At 47.9% G+C, this 24,229-nt stretch overlaps 1 long non-coding RNA gene across 1 annotated transcript; it reads left to right on the plus strand.

Moving 5' to 3' along the window:
• Positions 1 to 43: 43 nt before the first annotated feature.
• Positions 44 to 23,428, plus strand: LOC147025747 (uncharacterized). Its single transcript, XR_015057993.1, has 3 exons — positions 44 to 774; positions 14,918 to 22,635; positions 22,892 to 23,428. It is a non-coding gene; the product is annotated as an uncharacterized LOC147025747 (long non-coding RNA).
• The last annotated feature ends 801 nt before the right edge of the window (positions 23,429 to 24,229 follow it).

Consider the following 24,229-nt stretch of genomic DNA (forward strand, 5'->3'; position numbering starts at 1 on the left):
GTCGTGCTTCAAGAAATAATAGCTACCCCGGCAGCTCAGCTGCCATACGACCACCACCAGGCAGGGAAAACAGTTTGAGTGCACCATCAGTCTTTTATTGTGTTCCACACACACACACACACACACACACACACACACACACACACACACACACACACACACACACACACACACACACAAACCTCAGCACCATCAGTCGGCCCAGCTTCGTCGTGCCGCCATGTTGCCGCCTCCCGAGATCGCACGTCCGGTTAATCCGAAACATGAATACACGACAGTTTCAATCCTTCACCACGAATAGTTACTGAAAACCTTCTTCTTCACAGGATTTAATTTTTTCCTTAAATAGTTTCAGGTATGACTTTCCTCTCTTGTTGCTGTTTATTTGGTTGTAGAGAAGAAGTGGTTTGGGTCTGTTTTCATGATTCCGCGCATGATCTTATCAGCCGTTCGCATATTTCTTCTTCTCCTTCTCACCCCTCCTCACCATCACCTTTAAGCGGCAGCTCCACGGGGTGTTGCCATATTCTCGTATAGTATTCTCGGTGAGCCTTCAAGAGTGATAATTGGGTGTTTGGGTTAATTAAAACACCCCTTTTGAAGATAATTAACGGCCTTCTTTAATTATATCCTTCAGCAGGCGATCCTCGGCCACCTCGCTGTCTGGGGTCTTTAGGCGTATCCAAGGTAACCTCACTGGGGTGTGAAGCCGCCATGTTGTTGGCCTACTCGATCATGCCTTGACTTGGAACAGGCTGCAACGATTTCTGAACGGTAAAGGTTTTTTTCTTCCGTTTCCTCACTCATATTATCGAATGATTGTTCATCATAGCGATGAATCGAGGGGTATGTTGCATTGCTTATAAACGCCTGGAGCCGCAACCGTCCGTGGCTTTATTTCATTTGCGCATACGAATAACCGAGATAATCTCTTAAACGAACTGTAATGAAAGCGAGAGAAAAACCTTCAGAGTGTAGGCTTTATTCCATTTGATTGAAGCCGCTTCTACGGGCACATCAGGGGATACAGGTGCAGCAAGGAGTACATAAGCAGCAATGTATACACGTGCAATTAATCACCGCAAAATAAACCAGCATAAGCACGGAGTCCGGTATACTCTCAATTCTCACCATTCAACGAGCACCAAGTGAATCGCTGCCGTAAATGACAATGCCCCAGGGACAATCTCCCCGACCGTGCGGAGACTTGGCTTTATCTATCGCGTGCACGAGCCGCGCGACATGTGATCGCGCATCACGACCTTCAATTCACCACATTCTCCCCATCTTTAAAATGTAACTAGAGGCCCAACTAACGCACCATGATTACTTCAGCGCTATAGGAGTATACATTTCAAGCAGCGCGAACTATTTAAACTACAGAAGCATACATGCCAAGCAGTGAGGATTATTTTGAGTTGTAGGAGCATGGTAATGAGCATCGATATATGATATAATGAGCATATCGGAGCATGAGCATCGAGGATGCCGATAATCCCCTTTACAGATCGAGTCGGCGAGGGGGTTTTATCCGTCGAGCTCTCCGGGAGTAAATGGCGGTTTCACTTGAGGGAGGCTTCCGATCCTCTTGGTGAGCCTCGACTCGTGCCGGGGATGACTCCTCGATCGCTCTCGGGTGGAACGCGGCAGCTCCGTCGCCACCATTCCCGGATGGAGTTCCTGGGGGGGGAACACCTGGGGAGGGGATGTCAGAGGGAGGAGTGCCAGATGGTGGTGTACCTGCGGGAGGAGTACCTGAGGGAGCCAAATGGCGAACCGACACAGTGGTCTCCCTGCCATCCGGGAGTCTGACATGAGCATACTCTGGATTAGCATCGATGAGTTCGACCTCCTCCACCACGGGTTCATACTTGCTTTGTCGTACCGGGCGTTTCATGAACACTGTTCCGGGATAGGTTAGCCAGTTGGGCACCGTTTGGCCATCAACATAACGTCGCTGATGAGTAAACATTCGTTCGTGAGGAGTTGCATTGGTGGACGTACAGAGCAAAGAGCGTATGGAATTCAGAGCGTCGAGAAGGGTAACCTCCCATTGCTCGGGGCCCAGTCCTCTCGATTTCAACGCCAGAGTTACGGCTTTCCAAATAGTTCCATGATATCGTTCCACCTGCCCATTACCCTGTGGGTTGTAACCCGTCGCTCGACTAGTTGCTATGCCGTGCTCTAATAGGAACTGTTTTAGCCCGGCCGACATGAAACACGGCCCTCTGTCTGAATGTATGTACGAAGGTTTCCCAAACATAGCAAAGAGGTCAGACAGACATTTCACGACGGTGCCCGAGGTCATTTCCGAGCACGGAAATGCGAAAGGGAACCTTGAGTATTCATCAACAACAGTGAATATGTATCTGTTGTCTGTCTCGGTCGGCAGGGGCCCTTTGAAATCGATATTTAGTCTCTCGAAGGGAGAAGTGGCCTTGATCAACCTGCCAGATGCCGCGCCATAGAATCTGGGTTTTAGTTCAGCACAAACAGGGCATGAAGCATTCATTTGTTTAATATCTTCGATAGAATAGGGAAGGTTTTGTCTGCGCACGAAATGTGCTATTCTGGTTACCCCCGGGTGGCACAGAGACACATGGAGGTCTTGCAAAGCCTGACTGATTGTCGCCGAACAGTAGACCCGAGAGAAGGTATCTGCAGCAGGGTTTTCCCTCCCGGGCCGGTAAACAATGTCGTAACTATAGCAGGCTCGGTCTATCCACCATCTCATAATTTTTTCATTCTTAATTTTCCCGTTATTTTTCCCATCAAACATGAATGCAACGGATCGCTGGTCCGTGACGAGTGTGAAGTGGTTTCCCAGTAAATAGTGTCTCCATTTACGTAGGGCTTCGACAATAGCGTACGCTTCTTTCTCTATTGCTGAGTGTCTCTGCTCGCTTCCAGTGAGAGTTCTCGAGAAGAACGCGACGGGTCGTCCGGACTGATTGAGCGTCGCAGCTATCGCGTGATCGGAAGCATCCGTTTCTACCACGAAGGGCACCAAGCTGTCGATCGATAATACCACGGAATTACCGATATCATCTTTGAGGCTGTGGAAAGCTTTTACAACAGCGGCATCTGGTGGGAAGTTTTTGCAATGCACTAGGGGATGTATTTTCTCGGAGTATTGGGAGATCCATCTCGCATTCCCGATCACCCGGCACATTGTCTGCAGGTCCTAAGGTGGGGGTAGCTCATGGAGTGGGCACAATCGTTCAGGATCAGGCTTAATCGTGCCGTCTGCTATTGTGTAGCCAAGAAGGTCAATCGACCTTGCCGAGAATACGCATTTCTCGTAGTTGAGGGTCAGATTATATTTTCTAGCAATGCTCAAGAATCTGTCCCGATTCATATCATGTTCCCCCCGATCCTTACCGCACACCGTGACATTGTCCACGTAAACAAAAGTGTCTTTGAGGTTTTCATCCGAGATGATGTCGTCCATAACTCGTTGGAAGCAAGCTACTCCATTGGTGACACCGAACGGAATCCTCCTGAATTGATAGAGGCGTCTACCTGCCTGGAACGCGGTGTAAGGTTTGTCTTCCTCTCGGATGGGAATTTGATGATAGGCGCTTCGCAAATCGATGGTGCTGAATATTTTATAATTGGCCACGCATTCGACCATCTCGTCTATGCGCGGCAAAGGGTAGGCATCGAGTTGGGTGAAGCGATTGACCGTTTGAGAGTAATCGACAACCATTCGTTTCTTATGGTTCTGGTTGGTGGTCACCAACACCTGCGTGCGCCATGGCGAATCGCTCGGTTCTATAATACCTTCTTCCAGTAATCGCTTGGTCTCAGAAGTGATGAAGTTCATATCAGCAGTGGTATATCGTCGCGATTTGATCGCTATCGGTTTACAGTCCGGCAACAAGTTAGCAAACAGCAGGGGGGACGATACCTCTGCGGTGGTCAGAGCATTTAAAATTAGACGAGATTTGCTTCCTCCAAAGGGTATTTCGATGCTCGTGTGCTGCTTGAGGACATTATGACCCAGAATTACATCTGCGCATAAATCACGAAGCACCAGTACCCTTACATCCCGATGCGTGTACCCTTTTACGTCCAATTCAACATTGCAGTACCCTCGTACGCGGGACTGTAGTGATGTGGCGGCCATGCATACCGTATTGTCTGTCGGGTGGATCTTCCATTTCCTGCCCTTTGCTAGTGAGCTGTTGACGAAACTCTCAGAGCTACCGGTATCAATCAGAGCCTCAGCCATATGCCCGTTAATTCACACGTTGATGATAACCTTGGATAGATTCCCCGGTGAGGCTGCAGTTAGTTTCTTTTGTGAGTAGAGAGCCGCAGAAGTGGGTTTATTTCTCCTTAGAGTAGATTTGCATACCCTGGCATAATGCCCTTTCTTGTCACAATTCATGCATGTGGAATCTCTGGCGGGGCATTTGTTGCGGGGTGTCTTTTATACCCACAAAAGAAGCATTTACCAACCGAAGTAGTTGCTGAGGAGTTTGACGAGGTCTGGGTATCCGATTCCTCGGGTTTTTCTCCATCCTCTGTGTCGGAGGTGCCCTGAGGGGTTCCTTGGGTTTCCACCGTAGCGGCGTTCATTAGCAGCATCGGTGTTCCATATGACTCAGATTGCTGCTGTGCCGTATCCATTGCTCGAGCCTGGTCGGCTACCTTTTAAAGAGTGGGTTGCGCTTTCTCCAGTAAGCGTTGCCGTATGGGGGCTGACCTGAGCCCTTGGATGAACGCCTCTCTGGTCGCTTCATCTCGGTGTTCCTCGGCGGTTATGGCCCGGAAACTGCAGTCTTTTCCCAACTGCCTCAGAGCTTGCAGGAACTGATCGATGGTCTCCCCGGCTGCTTGCTTGCGTGTGTTGAGAAGATGTCGTATGTACACCTCGTTCTTGCGCTTCACGTAGAGCGCCTGCAGTACGTCAATCGCTGCTTCGTAAGTGTCGCACTCCGAGAAGAGCCTGAATACACTGGGCGAGACATGATTCACAAGGGCGGCCAATTTGTCGGCTCCCTCTTCGATGATGGTCAGATAGTGTGAGAAGGAATGGAACCAATGCGACCATTTCATTTCCGAGTCAGTCACGTTTGGGTCTGCGTCGAACCTCTCTGGTTTGTAGATCTTGTCCATCGTTGGTTGAGAGAGCCGAGGGAATCAAATGGAATAAATTGTAATGAAAGCAAGAGAAAAACCTTCAGAGTGTAGGCTTTATTCCATTTGATTGAAGCCGCTTCTACGGGCACATCAGGGGATACAGGTGCAGCAAGGAGTACATATGCAGCAATGTATGCACGTGCAGTTGATCACCACAAAATAAACCAGCATAAGCACGGAGTCCGGTATACTCTCAATTCTCACCATTCAACGAGCACCAAGTGGACCGCCGCCGTAAATGACAATGCCCCAGGGACAATCTCCCCGACCGTGCGGAGACTTGGCTTTATCTATCCCGTGCACGAGCCGCGCGACATGTGATCGCGCGTCACGACCTTCAATTCACCACACGAACCATTATTACTAAATGTAAGCTCCACATTTGAAAGGATCAGCTGTTCAGACTCCGAAAAAAAGTGTTGATTTGTCCAAATCGGACATTGTACGGGCGTTTCAGGGTGCATTGTGAAATCGACGGCAATTGGTAATCGCTTGCTTAGCCAGGCGTTCCGTTGGAGTGCTTGATTGAGTGCTTAAGCCACTTACCGAGCCGTGCGGTGAAGTTCGAGCCCTGATCGAGAAATGCAGTCGACATTTACTACAAGGTAGAGGTTCGTATACAGCACACACGGACATGGTACCTATGGGTAGATTTGGATCTGCACGGACTCTCCGTGGGTGTGTGGACATGCCATGCCTGTGAAGGTTGCCGTGGTGGTAAAGTTTCATCCCCTATCTTATGGAGGTTCTATCAGGTTTTCCTTTGTCCTCACGCCTGTTTCTAAAGTATTTGGTTATCAGATTTTTCTTTACAAAGGTTAAATGTTTCTCTTTGTGAGTTTCATAGGAAAATATTGTGACATCCACGGGACTTGAACAGTCCCGCCAACGTAGAATGAGCCGAAACGATGGAGGCGGTTTATTCTTTACAACCCAAAGATGGCGGTTTTAATCGCTCTACCGCAAACGGGACGAGGAAGGTGGCACGAGTCGCTTTTCACTGAGTTAATGATGTTTATTTCTCTAACCAGAAATAATAAGACTCTGCAAGAGGAAGGATCCGGGGCGATTCGACGGGATGGTGGTGTGGGTTCGGGCGTGGGGAAAACACAAACAATTCCAATGGATATACCAATCTCAAACCCTCTAAGGCGCCAGGTACACACACACACACACACACACAAAACGTAGCTGGTCCTGGTGGTCAGGCTGGCCTGTGGTGTAAACGCAACAGTCCCTGGATTGGCGTCGGACGAGCTGGCGTTGCGCTCGTCAGGGGCAGGAGACACCGTGGTGCTGTCGACCTCCTGGTCCTGGTCCAAGTCCGCTCACCGCCGCCAGGGAACCAGTTCTGGCGCCAAGTTGCGAGCAGGAGAGGGAGGCAGGTCCGCCCGCCGTTCGACCCTGTACTCCGAGCCAGCAGAACCCCAGAGCCAACCAAGGTGAGGCACGAGGCTCAGCAAGGCTACGAGACACGATGAAACCAGGATCGAAAACAGCCCAACAAAAAGCACGCTCTCAGCACAACAACCTTCACCAGAACAGTTTTTCTGTCCCGATCTTCTTCCTCTTCCTTTTCGACCCCGAACAGAACCTTTTTATCCTCCCGTCCTCATCACTTCCAATCGAGCCGTTTTATTGGCCCTCCGCCGTCGCCTTCCGCCAATCGTGATCACGGGGCGGAGCCATCCGCAGCACTGTCCTGTGACGTCACGGCAAGCCTCCAGGGAATACTAAAAGGGGTTTACGCAGACACACTTACCCTATCCCGTATCCCTATCTAATTACGTGACAATTATCATTTCCCCCTTGAAGAAATGGACATTTACTAGACAACTTATCACCACTGAATTGCTACTCATTACATCGAGATCCTGGTACACTGGAACAGCATGGCATACCTAATTAAACATCCTAATTACCCTTTGAATGCATACCCCCCCTCAAACGTAACAATATATTTGATAACACCCGATTTCTGAGCCGTTTGCTGTAGTAACGTATTTTCGAAATTACCGAGCTAATATTGTTGTGGGCCGGGGTTCGGCGGTGATAAACGACCACCAGGGGGAACAGTAGTCTCGTCTCCACCGAACATCACGGAATTGAAAGGTTGTCACCCCAGATAACTCCGGAGTCGACGGGCCACTTAAAGGACCGTGGTCGCCAATATTTTGACGGCATGAGGTAGGGTCCACTTGTCTATTTCAATTTACCGAAGTACTCACCCCGTCTAGCTAACGGGGAAACCACACCCTCGGCCGAATCTGTCCGAACCGAGTCGCATGTTCCGACTCGGGTCCGGCGTATCGAGCGGGAGTAACCAGAGCCGCGCCGGTCCCAATGACAACTTACGGCACACGGCCTCACTATTTCTCAATACGCACCATGCTGGGTCAATGGAAGAAAGTGACAGACAACGAGCTGGTACATTGAACAATTAGGGGTTTATTTATCAGGTGGGCAGGGGAGCACAAAGAGCAGAGTTATCTGAATAAAAGCAATGTACATTGAACAAAAGCACTTCGCAATTTCTACTTACAGGCGGGGCCCACGGACACACGCACGCACGTACACACACACACACACACACACACACACACACACACACACACACACACACACACACACACACACACACACCCAAAAGAAATTGACCCCGTGGGGTCTTTATTTGGTCCCTCAGCCCAGGATGGAAAGGAGAGCTGGGGATCAGGGCCTTGTCGTGTACCTCTCCGCCTCGTGCAGTCACAACGTACTTCAACCACCACAGTGGGGCTCGAACCCACTTTCCGAAATACACGGGCCCGCGACCTGGGGTCCGCGACCTGAGCTGCTTGGCCTCCACCACCACGATGAGCCACCACGAAGGACCACAGACGAAAAGCCACCACAAACGCAGACAAAAAGCTGCCAAGACCAATCCAATCGCCACGATGACTTCCGTACACTGGTCCTGACAACCACTCTACTCTTCTTGCCAGATCCAAGGGATTTCTTCCCCTCCCACTCGCCTCCTGATTGGACGAGGGGTTGTCGGGCGATCAGCGGCCTTCCCTCATTGGTCGGGGCGCCTCGGCCCTGCTCGCCCATTGGCGGGAGGAAACGCTCCATGCCCATCCTCTGAGCGGAGCCTCGATCTGAAGTGAATGGAGGCTCTGCCCACGCCTTCAGCCAAAAACACGTGGGCAATGGAGTTGATGGTGCAGAGAGGTGAAGGGGATTTGTTGTAAAAAACTAACTATAAAGAAACTTCGCAGCACACACATGAAATTAACCCATTAGACAGAAGGACGGGACCCTGACTATAAACACATACTTATCGAAATAACTGAACTGCGGGGACTGCTGTCTGTGTGCAAATGGCTTCCAGATTCGTAACAATATTTTCTTACACCCATTTTTTGGGGTGGTCACTAGACTACCGTTATTCTCAGGTTTTCCGTCTGTCTGTCTGTATGTATGTAATGGACAGCTCTGGAGGCCAGAGGAGTCAACCGATTTTGATGAAACTTGACTGGTAGGTTCATACCAGGATCTCGTTGTACGCTTTTGAGCACCGTTGCTATGGACGCCACCATTGCCTAGCAACAGGACTTTTAAATTTTTGAAAAAAATCCGAATAATATTTATATATATATATATATTTTTCAAAAATCGGCTTCCGTGCTTTTATGCGCACTATAATCAATCAACCTCTTTGTCAAAAAATATCAGCCCGATCCGTCAAAAACTGTATGACTAGTATGCAATTATATAGCGACCACCCATGTCGCCTACTGGCTTGTTTCATTTTTTGTGATCATTTCCTTGAAATGTCTATATGAATAACGTCGTTTTTCGGTGAAAGCTACTCAAGGTTTGTAAGATGACTGTCTTTTATTCCAAACCGAAGCAGCATTGCGGGTCTTGCGAGATCAACGCTGGTGGGTCTCAACAATCCAGATCAAGCCACAGGAACTATTTTACATTACATACCCACTCCTTCAGAATGAAAAGAAATAAATGAAAATCTATTTAAAGACTGGATTTCATTTACAATCAACAAATAAACAATTTATATCAACACACATAGTAGTAGTAATGATAATAATAATAATAATAAACCCACACATTGCAACCCACCCACACACACACAAAATCAAAGCAAATCAAAGATTTAGTTTGTCCGCCATTTTACAACACGGCCTGAGCGAGTAGTAGGAACAGGCTCGTGGAGCTGTTCATCCAGCACAACAGTAGGGGGCAAAAGAGGTGTATTAGAAGGCGAAGGGGGCAAAGGAGAAACAATGCAGTGATCACCATTGCTGGTACGAGAAGGGGAGAAAGTATCACTGTGTTCATCATTGTCTGAGTTTCCCATCTCTGGCTCGTACACATAGCCAGTGTGGTTGGCCAGGCCAGCTTGTTTGTAGATCGGAGATGTCGACGAATCCTGCGGAAACAAAGGGGCAAGCAGGAAACAAAGTTTCCTGCTTGGAGCACGTAGGTCCTCGGGGACTCGTATTTTTGTAAGATTTCACCAGGAGCCCATTTTCTAGTGCCAGGAAGTGGTTCCATATGGACTTGCAAACCCTGAAAAGGTGGCCGCTCTCGTGTTACTCAATCATGATAGAACTTTTGCTTGGTCTTTTCCATGTCAAAATGCCGTTTAACCTCGTGAAAACTGTATCGTTTTGGTACAAGTAAGCTGCGCTTTGCAGGCAGCTTGTTACGTGGTCTTCTATCCATCAACAACTGTACAGGAGAAAAGTGTAGTCCTCCTCGGGGAGTGGTGCGGTCGTCTAACAAAGCCAGATGTTTGTCCTCCGCTTTCTTCCATAATTTTTTTGACAATTTGCACTGCCCTTTTAGCTTCATCGTTAGCATGAGCAAATCGAGGGCTAGAAGTAGTTTGGTTAATGCCGTAATCAAAACAGAACAATTTGAATTATTTGGACACTAACAAGGATGCATTGTCGTTCCTAAGACCCTCTGGTATACCATATGTACTAAAGATCTGGTATACCCAGTTGGCTGGGTGTGGGTACGTACCTCTCTCACCTGTCATGGCACTTCAGCAAAAGCTGTCTGCGACTCATTGAGACTGACTCAATTGTCCAATTTCCCGAACCAGATCTCAACCAACAGTGCTCCATCTCTTCTGAACCTGATTTTGACAAATTTCCCTGAAAATATCTACTGGTCTTCCTCTGCTCCAATCGGTTCTTCTGACCATGTGCTTGTCAAAGTGGACATCTCTCTGGCTGTTATTAGAGAACCACCTGGTGCCGTCAAGTCTGGCATTTCACTCAAGCCGACTGGCAGGATCTCCAAGCAGCCATCAAACTTCTAGACTGGTCTCCCATCACGACTTTCTCCAACATCAACTCATCCTGAGAATTATTTCAAAGACACTTGCTCTCCCTCATGCACAGATTTATCCCCTCTCGTGTTCAGTTCTCCTAACCTTCCTCCCGCCCTTGGTTCACTGAAGCTTGTGGCGAGGCAGTTGTCCTGAAACAACTTGCCTTTGTCTCATGGAAAGCAAACCCAACTGAGGGTAACTCACTTCCTTCCATAAAGCTCGGAACAAGTGTGTATCTACCCTCAGGAGAGCCAGAAAACAACATCTTTCTAATCTCAAGTCTGAACTCTCAAACCTTTCTCCCTCCTCAAAATCCTGGTGGCATCTAATCAAATCTGTTTCTGGTGTATGTTCCCCCTCCATCCCTTCCCTTACCTCAAATGGCTGCACTGCTGATACTGCACGTGAAAAGGCTGAATGCCTAAACTCGGTGTTTGCAGCTAAATCTTGTGTCTGAAACCCATCACTTCTGTACCCACCTTACCCAGTCGCACACAACTGTCCCTGGACTCTGTGTCCTTTTCTCTTGACAAGGTGGAGAGTTTGCTGTCAAACCTCGACTCAGATTTTGCAACCGGCCCAGATGGCAACAGCCCAAGTGTCCTAAAAAACCTGCTCCTCTGCTCTTGCTCACCCTGTCTCTGTTCTATTCACCCTCTCATTTGCTCAAGGTCATCTGCCATCTGCTTGGAAATCGGCAAACATTAATGCCCTGCAGAAAAAAGGTGCAAAAACAGATCCCTGTAACTACAGACCAATCAGCCTTCTCCCAATCATCAGCAAGGTTATGGAATCCATCATCGCTTCAGACATGAAATCCTTCCTCTTCTCCAATGGCTTGATTTCCAATCATCAATTTGGTTTCAGACCAGGTCACTCTACCCTGGATATGCTGCTACTGCTCTCCCATCAATGGATGGAGGTCCTCAATGCCAGACAGGAAATCCGAGCCGTATCCCTGGACATATCACGTGCTTTTGACACAGTCTGGCACCCTGCCCTACTCACCAAACTCTCTTCCCATGGTATTCAAGGCCATCTCCACTCATGGCTCGCAGACTTCCTCTCCTGTCGCAGTCAACGTGTGGCCCTAAATGGAGTTCTTTCATCCCCTCTTCCTGTGCAGGCTGGAGTTCCTCAAGGTAGCGTTCTGGGCCCTGTTCTTTTTCTGGTTTTCATCAATGATCTCTCGGACTCTCTGGAAAATCCTCTATTTCTCTTTGCCGATGACTCCACCCTCTGCCGTACCATCTGTCATCCCTCAGACCGGCAAGCAGCAGCTTCTTCGCTCACTGCAGATCTGGATAAAATCACAAACTGGTCCAACACGTGGAACATGTCTTTCAATCCAGACAAATCTCACACTCTCACTATGTCTCTTCGAAAGGACCGTTTACAAAACCCCCCATCCACTTTCTCAACAATCCTCTGGAAGAAGTCTTTTCTTTCAAGCTTCTGGGTCTCACTATCTGCCATGACCTTTCCTGGGAAAGTCACATTTCCAACCTCGCCTCAAAAGCCAGTCGCCGACTGGGAATCCTCCGTCGTGCAAAGTCCTTCCTCGGCCCTCTTGAGCTCCTGACCACTTACAAAGCTTTTGTCCGTAGCCTGATGGAGTACTGCTCTCCCCTCTGGGCTGGTGCTCCTGCCTCCCACCTTTCTCGACTTCACGCTGTCGAAACCAGGGCTTTTAAGATCATTGGCATCTCCCGCAATGAAGCTGAGTCTTTGGGCCTCTCACTCAATCACCGCAGGTTAGTCGGTGGTCTTTCTGTCTTTTACCGACTCCTCTCCAGCCTTGCCCCCCCTGCTCTCTCTGCGATTTGTCCCAACCACATTTCCACAGGGCGCTCAAGGTCCGCCAACAACCCCCTTCTGGTAAAACTACCAAAATCACGAATCACTGCTCATCTTCACTCTTTCATTCCTCTTTTTTCCCGCCTTTGGAATAAACTTCCTCACTCTATTCTTTCCTATTCTTCCCTCCAGGCTTTCAAAACAGCTGTTCACCACCACCTCTTATCTTCCCCCATCCAAATCCTCGATCTTTTCTACCCCCCATAATCCACCCAAGCCCACTTCCTTCAATTCTCCTGCTTTCCTTCCTGAAAGTCCCTGTAATGTCCATCTTCTCCTCGCCATGTTCCCCGTCCCATCCCCATCCCTCTCCCTTCCACAGTTCACCTGTGTCTGTTCCCCAATGTTTTGTCCCTTCCACTCCCGCCCCTCTTGTCTCATGCCTCCTTGCTGTGAGTTGTGTGTTCGCTCTCATACGAGCCTCGACCAAGGTATACAAAAAAAAAAAAAAAAAAAAGTTAATGCTTTGAGAAAGAATTTAGTAACTATATTCTGGGAAAGCTAGAAGGAAGCAGAATACACACATTCCTCTGGAGTCGTAAAAACCTTGTAAAACCTTCTCTGCCTGCTGACCATCTCGGCCGGCAGCAAGAAATCGAATACTCTTTCACCAGGGCAATAAGCAAGCTCTGATAACACTGTTTTTCATCCTGTGTTTGTAATTTTAAACCTTACAAAGTTCCATCTGTTGTTTCTCCAAGAGGCCCCTCTTTCTTCAGTTAATTTATTTGATGTATCAACCACACCATGGAGGGATCACAGATATATATATATATATATATATATATATATAATATATATATATATATATATATATATATATATATACATTGTGGCGAGAATGACCGCTAGGTGGGGGAAGTTACGTCGCCTCCCACCAGACTCCCAGAATTGCAGGCCATCGCTCACGGATAATTCCTTGAGGCGGCGGGTCGCTTAACTGACCTTGGACGCCAATACCTCCACCGCGAAGCATAATGTCTTTTTGTCTCGAACCAATTTACATAATTAAACATGCGGTGTCGTCTACTGGGGAACCACGCCCTCGGTACGTCTTGCCCGAACCGATCACTCTACCAACTACCTTTCCGGTTCGGATGCAGCCGAGCGGAACTACCAAGAACGTACCGGCTTGGATGAACAGATTATCGGGTATAAAAATCCGGTTAAACTCAGATCTGAACCATGCTGGACCAATGAAGGAAAAGACGAAACCGAACTGGGAACATTTCTAATAATGGTTTATTTACAATCAACTTACAAAAGGACTCAGAGCAGACTTATCGCAGGATATACAGGCAAGATTTACAATGATCAAACACTTAAACAGTTCTACTTCAAGACGGCGCCACACACTCAGACGCGCACTCAGACGAAAATAAACCCAGGTGTATTGCATTGGACCCCCACAGCCAGAGAGGGAGGTGAGCTGAGGTCACAGATCTTTTGGGGTACCTGCACGTTGGAGGGAAGGGATGCTCTGTGTTGCGGCACCTGTCAGTGGTCGTGCAGCTCGGCCCACAGCCACACGCGTGGAGACAGTGTCCGCGAAGGAGCCCGGGTGGAGCAGAGTGGAGTCCGAGACGGGGATCAGGGCTGCCGACAGGACCCACGCGAGACCCGGTCAAGATCGGGCACCCTCGAACCAGCGCAACAGACGGGCCGCCGAGGCGAGACGCGGGTATACCCTCCGCGTCACAACCCTCCTTCTTTCTTTGGCAACCCGCGACTCCAACCGTCTCACTCCAACGCTGTTTCTCTCCAACCTCAGACTCCAGCTAACACGGCCGACCCACACAGAATTCTCTCTCTACCCTCTCAGGATGGTGCGGTAATTTATCTCCCAGCCAAGGACTCTATGCTGAGGATCACTTCATCATTTATAGATCTCTCTCAGTGGGGAGGGCCTTGGTGAATCCGACGCCACTGTCTGCCCTGATTGGACAGGGCCTCCATGGGTCTGCCATTTCTGGGCGGGGTTTCGGCTATGCCGGAGAAGCCGCCCCCCCCCTCCCCCCGTCTTCCACGCGTGTCTAGACTCATCAAGAATAAGCCACAACACAAAGTTTTTTTTTGCCCCGGCCAACAGGCCTTCGGATACAGCAGGTGGACAGTGGATCGTGATGGGGGATAGGATATAAATATTTATTACCCTAACTAAAAAAACATCGCAACGCACACCTTTGATTTCCCACTAAACACTAGGAGGGAATCTGTCTACACATGTACTTAATGGCATCACTAACTTTGGGTCAGCTGTATGTTTGAATGCATATTGTTCCTAGAACCGTAACAATATATATATATATATATATATATATATATATATATATATATATATATATATATATATATATATATATATATATATATATATATATATATATATATATATACTTGAAATACGCTATGTAAAGTTAAGTTTTTTTTTTTGTTTGTGATATTGCTCCAAGCTAAAAACTTCCTCTTGTGCACAAGTGTTTGTCTGATATTTGTTCCTGAATAAACAGCTTAAAGTGAACTAAAGGGTTTGCTGTCTTGATGTGGCCAAAACTGTCATGACAGATTGGCGATGAAGATGGGATCAACAGCCTCCGTCCGGGAAGAGGAGGGCACCTCTGTCAGGCAGTCAGCGAACACCGGCGGAGCCAAAGGTGAGAGACCTCTGCTGGAGGGTGATCTGTTCCCGCCGGGCAGATAGCCCACCTCTCTGCGGATGCTGCGCAGGCCCAGACCAAAATTTAAAAGGTAAAGATATACATAGCTGTTTATTGAGTGAAATAAAAGACTTTTGGGGTTTTCGTCAGGTAAAAAGGCTGTCGTCAACCCATAAGTGGATGGATTTATTATTCCTTGAGTTGGGTAACATCTTTTTATGTTTTGATAGAAACGCCGAGTCACATGTTGGATGGCCAGAGGCGTTGCGCAGAGAGTTGTTAAACTGCCTCGTTGGGAACGGCATTAAAGGGGCACTGCGTACGGGATCAAGTCGCTAAGTCACGGGTTGGTAGAAATGTGCAAGAATAGCCACAAGGGCGAGTAACGAGGGTACTTTGTTGCCAAGGTTGCGAGAGCCGGGGGCCAAGGGATTTGAAGAAGTCGCTGTAAAAAAAAGAGTGCTGATGAGTGCTCAGAGCGATTTAGAAGTACGTGTATGCGGAAACGGCATCGAAAAGCAGAGGATGGCGATGCGCCCGCTCCTAGCGAGTCAAATGCCGAGTTTATGAATGAGACCTTTGGGTCGAGTACTTCAAAAGATGTGAAGTTGTGGGCAGACTGACCTGAAAAACAGATATTCCACTGAGAAAGAATTGAAAACCTGAGAAGGGAATTGATGGAAAGAGAGAAAAAGACAAAACGACTCAAACTAGTCGATTGGAAAATCTTTGGCAAGTGGGCCGAACAGAGCCTAAAGAGAGAGGAGCAGACGAAGAGCGTGAGCATAAATGGGAGTTTAAAAGACATGCAAGCTACCTTTAAAGAGGTACAGAAAATGCTACCGGCAATAGCTCTCCTCCCTCCGCAGGGAGCATGGGGAGGAAACATTCAGATAACAGTGCCAGTCAAGAGCGAGAGGGAAAGTGCAAAAGCGAATGCGACCTTTAAGGCTACCGGGAGTCTGTACAAGACAATGGCGATGAAAATGCGAAAAATAATTGAGGACAATAAGCCAGCTGAGATGGAACTTGAGATAGCGTGCCCGATGATTGAACAAAGGATGCTGAACCCGGTAACGAATCAACATCAGAATTATTCAATTCATAGCCCATGGAACCAAAGTCATTTAATGTGAGGTGTTTTTATTGAGTCAATGTTCTGAAAGTGTCTGAAATCGTTTGTGTACAACGTGTGTGTGTGTGTGTGTGTGTGTGTGTGTGTGTGTGTGTGTGTGTGTGTGTGTGTGTGTGTGTGTGTGTGTGTGTGTGTGTGTGTGTGTGTGTGTGTGTGTGTGTGTGTGTGTGTGTGTGTGTGTGTGTGTGTGTGTGTGTGTGTGTGTGTGTGTGTGTGTGTGTGTGTGTGTGTGTGTGTGTGTGTCGAACATATACGCAGTTGTATTGTGGTTACAAGCGTGAGAGAATTATAATGAATTTGTAAATCTACACAGACCAGCTAACAGCTTAGTGTGTGGAGCGAGGAACGTCCGGACGGGTGCACAATCTCTGCCTGGCTGCGTATATGCAAAGTAGGTTGCTGGGACAATTGACAGCCAGATCAGGCATGAGAGGGTGGGGTCAGCATGCTGGATGCAGTGGAGGGATAGTTGGATTGTGAGATTCTATTTAAAGAGAGGAATTAGGAGATTGGGACCATAGTCTGTGCAGAGTGTTGGTGCTGCTTAAGCAGTCTCCTTGGCTATTGGGCACAATCCTGGATGGGTCACCACTCCGACACAGGATACCAGCAAGCTGGCACTCATTTTGCAAACCTCGGAGGGATGACAGGCCGAGTTAACCCCACCTGGTATTAATTCAACAACTGAGCGGGATCCAAAGCCCGCCACCCTAACCAGTAAGCCAACATCAGGCATATTTAAAGAGAATATGTAGTTTTAGTTTGGTTTCGAGGATTTATTTGTTCCCCTATATTATGTAAAAGAAAAAATACAAAAATAATTTACATCTAAATGGAGAAGTTGTGTTAAAATGAAGCAAAAGTTGCTCGTGTTCACTGGAGCAGAACCATAATGAAAAAGTGGGGTTGGGAGGGGGGGATGCCCTGCTGTGAAGTGGAAGAATTTGCCTTGTTTGCCAGGCTGTGTGATTTGCCTGATAAGGGAAAAATGGTGGGGGCAGCTTGTCTTTGAAATGCTTGAGAAAATGGTTGCAGGGAAAAAAAATTGTTAAAATAGATTGATAAGGAAATTAACTGTTGCTGGTGAAAATGCCCAAGCCAAAGAACTGCTCGATTTTTATCTCTCGAGAGTGGGTGCAAACGCACTCAAGATATAAAAATGAGAATTATTTGAGCATAACAAAGCTATTATGGCATCAATGTGAATGGGTGGTTGCATCATTGGCGAGTTTGGTTGCGGCAGTTTGTAGTTGAATGATGTCTAAAATTGATTGGAACTTGTTGGACATTGTGGTACCTCATGTGCTGTTTGGCACCAGAGTAGAAAGATTTAAAGTTGATGCTAAGTGTTATGGATTTGAAACGTGGCACTGAGCCAACCAGGCGGATGTAGCAGAGTAGCATGTTGGAGCACACAGGTACAGGTCACTCATTATGTAGATGAATGGAGGTGGAGTGAATTTGCTGCAGGCAGATACATGGAGGTGAGCGTGTGCATGTAGGTAGATGACAGCAGGTGAGAACACTGTGCTTGTTATACAAATTGAGTTAAAATGGCCAACTTTTAACTCTTTCTCCCATGTTTGGCTTATTGGGCACCCATGGTTGGCATTTGGGTGAAGAAATGTTGTAGGATGTGTGTCCTCCATGTGAGACAATTAGAAAGAATTAGAATCACGCGTGGTGGTCAGGAGGGGAGTTTGTGCAGGTGGTTGTCATGGGTGGCGACATTGGGAAATATAAATCGCTGGTTGTGGAAGAGCTCTTGGGGTGTGGAACCGTGTAATTCCAGCCGTGTGCATGGCAACATTATGAACCACGAGTCAAGGTATCTGGTCACCATGGTTATCATGACAAGTTTGAATGAGGAATGAGTTAATGTGAATGCGCTTTAATGATTTGAACCTCTCACGATGGTGAAAAGCATTTTTCTGTGTGTGGCTGTGGTCTGTGGACATAATACATGCGCAACTGAGCCAGGCGTGGAGACTGCACGGATGTTCAAGGGGAGGGGTCGCCTGGTGTTGGGGAGCACTTTTGATGAGTTGAATTGACATCCGGGCAGCCGTGCTGAGTGCGCCGTGTAGTTTGTGAAGTTGTTCATCCTTGCCCCACAGATTTGCATGCATGGTATGTGAATAGAGGGTTGTGCAGTGAGGGGCATTTTGAAGAGATGTTTTAAAATTGCACGTTAGAATGTGGAATGGTCTTGCTTGGGCCACCATGTTGGTTGGCGAGCCAGTCGGGTGATGATTGTGGAGTTCCTGGTGTTATCACTATTGGGGGGGGGCTTGTGTTTAGGCCAGTGCATTTTAAAACTTCCACACTTTGTAGTTAATTGGTCAAGAAAGGTGGTCCTATATGTTGCCAGACAGAGGTGTGTGAAAATATGTATTTGCTTTGCTTGATAACAGCTGAAACGGCAAAGGGCATTTCAGGAGTTGGTGTGCAAGTGGAGTGTGGTCGAATTTGGCAGCAGACCAGAAGCCTGTCTCGTGAGTTTTTGGTGCAGGGCTGCGAGGGGACACGAGTCAGAATTAGTTCCTTTCACGTTTGGGGCAAGCCTAGTTCAGGTGAGCTTCGGTGGATGCACATGAGCGCATACACGTGATGAAGGTGATGATATTGTTACAGCTGTGGAAATTCGCAATACACCATAAAGGTTCCTTCGATCAGTTATGACGCTAAGTTTATGTGCAGATAGTTCCCCACCGTTGTTTAAAGGGAATTTGTGTGATTCATCGGGCTGCGAATCTTTGAGATAGCCTTTTTTCTGTTCTATCGTTATGTTGGACCATCCGAAGACCTCAAACGAAGGCCCCGTGAAAGGCCTACAATGGCGCGCGAGTTTTCCCGCCTTTTTTGCGGCGCCGGGGCTGACAGGAGAGGCTGCGAGAGCTCGCTGGCGATTGGTGGATACGGGGTCTGAGGCGGCCGTGAGGAGGAAACGCCCCTTTTCGAGGAGCTTCTCGAAAGGGCTAGAGGAGAGGTGGAGCGAAGGGGCGGAGCCCCGCGCTATATAGGGCGGACCACGCGCGGGCTCGGCCTCTCTCCTGCCTGGATCATCGTGTTGGATTCTTCTTCTCTCTCTTGGTGGACGTCGTGTTTGAGCGCTCCTCTTCTTCGCTCTGGATCCTCGGTTTGAGCTCTCCTCTTCGTCGCCCTGGATCATCGTAATTGGATTCTTCGGGCCCTGGATCGTCATGTCTGGACTCTTCGGGCTCTGGATCATCGTGTTGGATTCTTCCTCTCTCCTGCCTGGATCATCGTGTTGGATTCTTCCTCTCTCCTGCCTGGATCATCGTGTTGGATTCTTCCTCTCTCTTGGTGGACGTCGTGTTTGGACTCTTCGGGCTCTGGACGTCGTGTTTGGACTCTTCGGGCTCTGAATCGTCGTGTTTGGATTCGTCAGGCTCCGGACGTCGTGTTTGGATTCGTCGGGCTCTGGATCGTCGAAGTGGGCTCTGGATCGTCGAAGGCTCGTCTCTCCCTCTGGGCGCCAAGTCGTGAGGGTTGCGAGCAGTGGTCCCGGGTCGAGGAGCGCACGAGAGGAGAGTGCCGGAGAGGGCTCGCCGACCGTCGCCCCCGGAGTGGACAGGTAACCAGCACGGTCTCGCGGGCCTATTCGGTCACCCACGGCCCAGAGCCCACGGCATAAAGGTTTACGAACCCCGTCTACCCCCTTGCCTCGGAGAGGGTTTTTCTTTGCTTTTGTATGACTGCTGTGGCGCCGTGTCCTTATAAGTAGACCTGTGTAAGTGCCTGTAAATTACTAATAATTATAGTCGGTGGTATTGCTTTCTTGCCTGTATCCGTGTTTCATTTTGATTTGCCTTGCTTGTAAATACGTGCATGATTCCTTGCTTGTGTTGTGTGTGTAATATGTGCTTGCTATAATAAATGTCCTTGTGTGAAATGTATCCCGTTCGTCGTCTCTTTCCCCATTAAAAGTGCCATCTTGCATCACGGAAGGAATTGGTAGACGGGTGTAAGCACCCAGTAAATAGAATCACATCTGTCGAGGTCGGCGATAACACCGCTCGGTTATCCCTGAAACACGGAACGGACCGCTAAAGCGGTTTGTGTCCTAGGCCGGCCTGCGGCGAGGTACGATCACCCGGTTAACTACTCGCACAGGTACTTAGGGAGGTCGAATTTGGCGAACAACCCTATCCTGCGCGGGTGGCCAATTGACACGATTGTGGTGAGGTCGAAAGACCCACCCGTGACTCGCTCCCGGTGTTGTTCCGGGAGGGTCACGACAGAATTGTCCGTTCCGGTGGACGACGCAGTCGCGATTCGAGTTACGTGGCCGATCGCACGCTGGGCGGGCCAGAATTCGTAACAATATGATGTGAAAACACAAAAATTGCAAGCATAATATATAAATGGACGTCATTGCTCATGCTACTGTATTCCCAAACAGGTGATGCATCAACGTACCTTCCGCCTCTTGGATGGATGTTGATGCATTTCATGTTAGAGTTCCTTCGGCCTTGAGGAGGTGAGTGTTAAAGTCAGGTCGATTGATCAACAGTCAACATTTAACATTTATCGTAACAACGGGCCCGTGTCCACCCGATCATACAGCTCTTTTGAAAGGGAGCAACCATGCTCTCAAAAGAGGAAAAATTAGGAAAGGGCGCTGACTACTGACGACATTGCAGCACTACAGGAGGCAACTGAGAAGTGAAAGAGCCAAGTGGGAGAAAACAGGTTGCTGCTATAACACGGACACAAAGCTCTGGTTTTCAGAGAAGGGTAAAATAGTTGCACCAAAAACATTTTTGCCATGGTCTGCTCGTTTGGCCCATGTAAGTGGCCACACGAGCAAACAGGGGATGCAGAAGGAGGTGCTACGAACATGACACGCTCCAGGATTTACAGCTGTAATTTTTTGTAGAAGCTGTGTGTATTGTCAACACCATAATGTTGGTTCCCATCATGTGCTGCCTTTTTGGCTGCTGGTTGCATCATTGGTTGGGGGCGCGGCTATGCTGCTGATGCAGTGCCCCGATTACCAGTATACTGGTGCTCATTTCACCAATCTCGGAAGAATGACAGGCTGAGTCAACCCCCTGGTGTTAATTCAGTGGAAATGGGACTCGATCTCAGGACCCGAGGATCCCAAGCCATCACCTTGACCCGCTAAGCCAACACCAGGTTATAATGTTAGTAAAGTGTTTAAACAACCAGAAGGAGCTCATCACATCGGATGTTACTAAGGAACTCTGCAGAGCTTTGCAAATATAACAACACTTCTACTGTCTCTAAAATATGTGATGAAACAGGTTTGAAATGGCCAGAGGCTATCCCTCTGGCATTGATGTCAGTTGGGTCAACGGTAAACAGGCAGGTGCAGCGGATTGTCCCCACATGAAATATTAACAAAGGTTGTCAAAGAATTTGACTCACAGGTCAAACAAGCACTACCAGACCGGCTGCAGAGGAACACCATGGCATCCAGCCTGGTGACTGAGTGCACATCAAGGTGTTCAAGCGGAAGAAGGCACGTTCGACCGGACCCCACCAGGTATTATTGGTTACCCACACAGCTGTCAAGTGAGAAGAACGTTACTGGGGGTTCATGACATATGTAGCAGTACTTCTGATTAGCATGTGCATAATCATAATAATATGAACCTAAACAGACAGTGAGGGCATTATGGGAATGCCATGGAGAGCAGAATGATTGGTAGGTCTAGAACAGGGGAAACAAGGAATGAGTGGTGACAGGGTGCGCAGGGCAGAAGAAGGTAAACATCTGAACCAATTGCATGAGAAAGGAGTATATGGGATAAACACCTTTTTGACCCTGTCGCACAATTACGCAACGAAGGAAAATAATGTGAAGTGTTGGGTATGTGCCCACATGAACAGGACTGCTGTCAGCGGTGATCCCATTTGAGGAAATCTATTATTGCGGAGATGCATGGTACCATAATTGCATGGCAGATAACCGGAAGGGCATAAATGGGACATATGCTAAAGTAGTGCCAAACGGTACATATACATGACGTGGAACAACACATAAGGAAGGTCGCTGCAAAGTGCCATGACTATTTTTAGGAAGGAGGGTTCGGATCTTCGTTAAAGGGAGTTTGGTGGATGGGGAACATGGATGCTCCACATATTGTTCATTGGACTCATGATATTCGTCGCTATTGTTGTCATCATAGCGTGCCTAAGAGCAAAAATCGGTGTGTGTGTGTGTGTGTGTGTGTGTGTGTGTGTGTGTGTGTGTGTGTGTGTGTGTGTGTGTGTGTGTGTGTGTGTGTGTGTGTGTGTGTGTGTGTGTGTGTGTGTGTGTGTGTGTGTGTGTGTGTGTGAGAGAGAGAGAGAAAATTGCCAGAGTGACAACGATGGTGGCGCATGAAGTTTCCCCGGACCGACCATCTCTAAGCAACTCTGGCGACCATGAAGATCCAGAAGATCCAGAAATCCCAGAAAATGAAGAACCTCGTCTAAAATCGAGTTGAGACAACGTGTCGGTAGGATTTTATGAAAAATATAAAAGCGCAGACACTCGTGCCCTTGGGACTGACGAAAGCCCTTTTGATAGAATTCAACAATTGTTGCGAAAGAACCAAAAACAGATGGTTGATTGTGATGAAGAGAAGTGGGACAATAAATATATTTTAAAAACTGAAGTGGAAAAAGAATTTGAGCGGCTTGCTCAAATAAAAGCTGATTAGTATAATTGAAAAGGGCGATTGCCTATTGGATGTATATGTTCGGTGTGCACAGGGTTCATTTCTTCCAGATCGCCTGGGTGCCCCAACTCTGTGGAACGAGACAGCATGGGGAGGTGGTGGCCCTCCGAGGCTTGCATACACTCGCAAGGGAGTCGACCCACCACAGAGCACAAGTCTGGGTGAAGCGGTAGAAATGGGCCTGCCGCTTGCCGACGACAAATTTATATTTCTGTAGGCTTGTGCTTACAGAACAAACCATGGGGTTGTTCTGTATGAACAAAATGGGGGAATTGCGGAAAATGAATCGTTAATTGAATTTATAATGAGGTAAAATGCCAAATAGCTTCAGTTCATGCTTTGAGAAAAAAAATTAACAAATATATGCTGGGAAAGCTAGAACGCGAAATACACACATTCCTCTGTAGTCGTAAAAACTTGTAAAACCTTATCTGCCTGCTGACCATCTGGGCCAGCAGCAAGAAATCAAATACTCTTTCATCGGGGAAATAAGTAAGCTCTGATAACAGACCGTTTTAATCCTGTGTTTGTAATTTTATCCCTTACAAAGTTCCATCTGATGTTTCTCCAAGAGGCCCCTCTTTGTTCATTTAGTTTCTTTTATGTATCAACCATGCCCTGTAGGGATCATGTATATATATATATATATATATATATATAAATATATATATATATATATATATATATATATATATATATATATATATATATATATATATATATATATATATATATATATAGTGTTGTGGTTACCAAATTCGCAAACCACCATTCAGGTCCCTTAGGTGAGGTATCTCGGTAAGTACATGTGTAGTTAGGCCCAAACCCGTTGTCTAGTGGGAATACATGTCATTTATGCGTGCTGCGACTCTTCAGGATAGCCGTTTTTCTTTTACTATCTTTATTTTGGACCAACCGCCATTGTTACCACCACCAACCACATCAACCACCCACGGTGGCGCCGCTTCACGTCACACCTCGCAACCGTCGCATCGCCACCGTTCTTGCGCCGCTTGTGGGTACCGGTGTTGGACTCGTGCAGGGCGCGCGCCGAACAGCGTGTACAAAACCACGGATTTTCTGCTTCAAAAACGGATCAAAAACGACACACGCCCACTTTTGTTCCGTCCAATCGGTGAGCAAGGGGCGATTTGGCCCCGCCCCCAGGGCGTTGGAGGGCGATCGATATATGCAAATTTATGGATCAAAAAGCATTCACGCCCACTTTTTCTCGGGCCAATGGGGAGCGAGGTGAAAGGTCGAAGGGAGGGGGTCAAAGATGAGAGAGCGAAGCCACGGGGCTGATATAAGCGACCGTGTTCGTCAGTCAAGTGAACAGAGAGTTAAGACTTCGCGGGCGGTGGAGTTGGGA

The sequence above is a fragment of the Eptatretus burgeri genome, chromosome 5, assembly GCF_056783735.1.
Source record: "Eptatretus burgeri isolate ZD-2024b chromosome 5, Ebu_testis_v1, whole genome shotgun sequence".
NCBI lineage: Eukaryota > Metazoa > Chordata > Myxini > Myxiniformes > Myxinidae > Eptatretus > Eptatretus burgeri.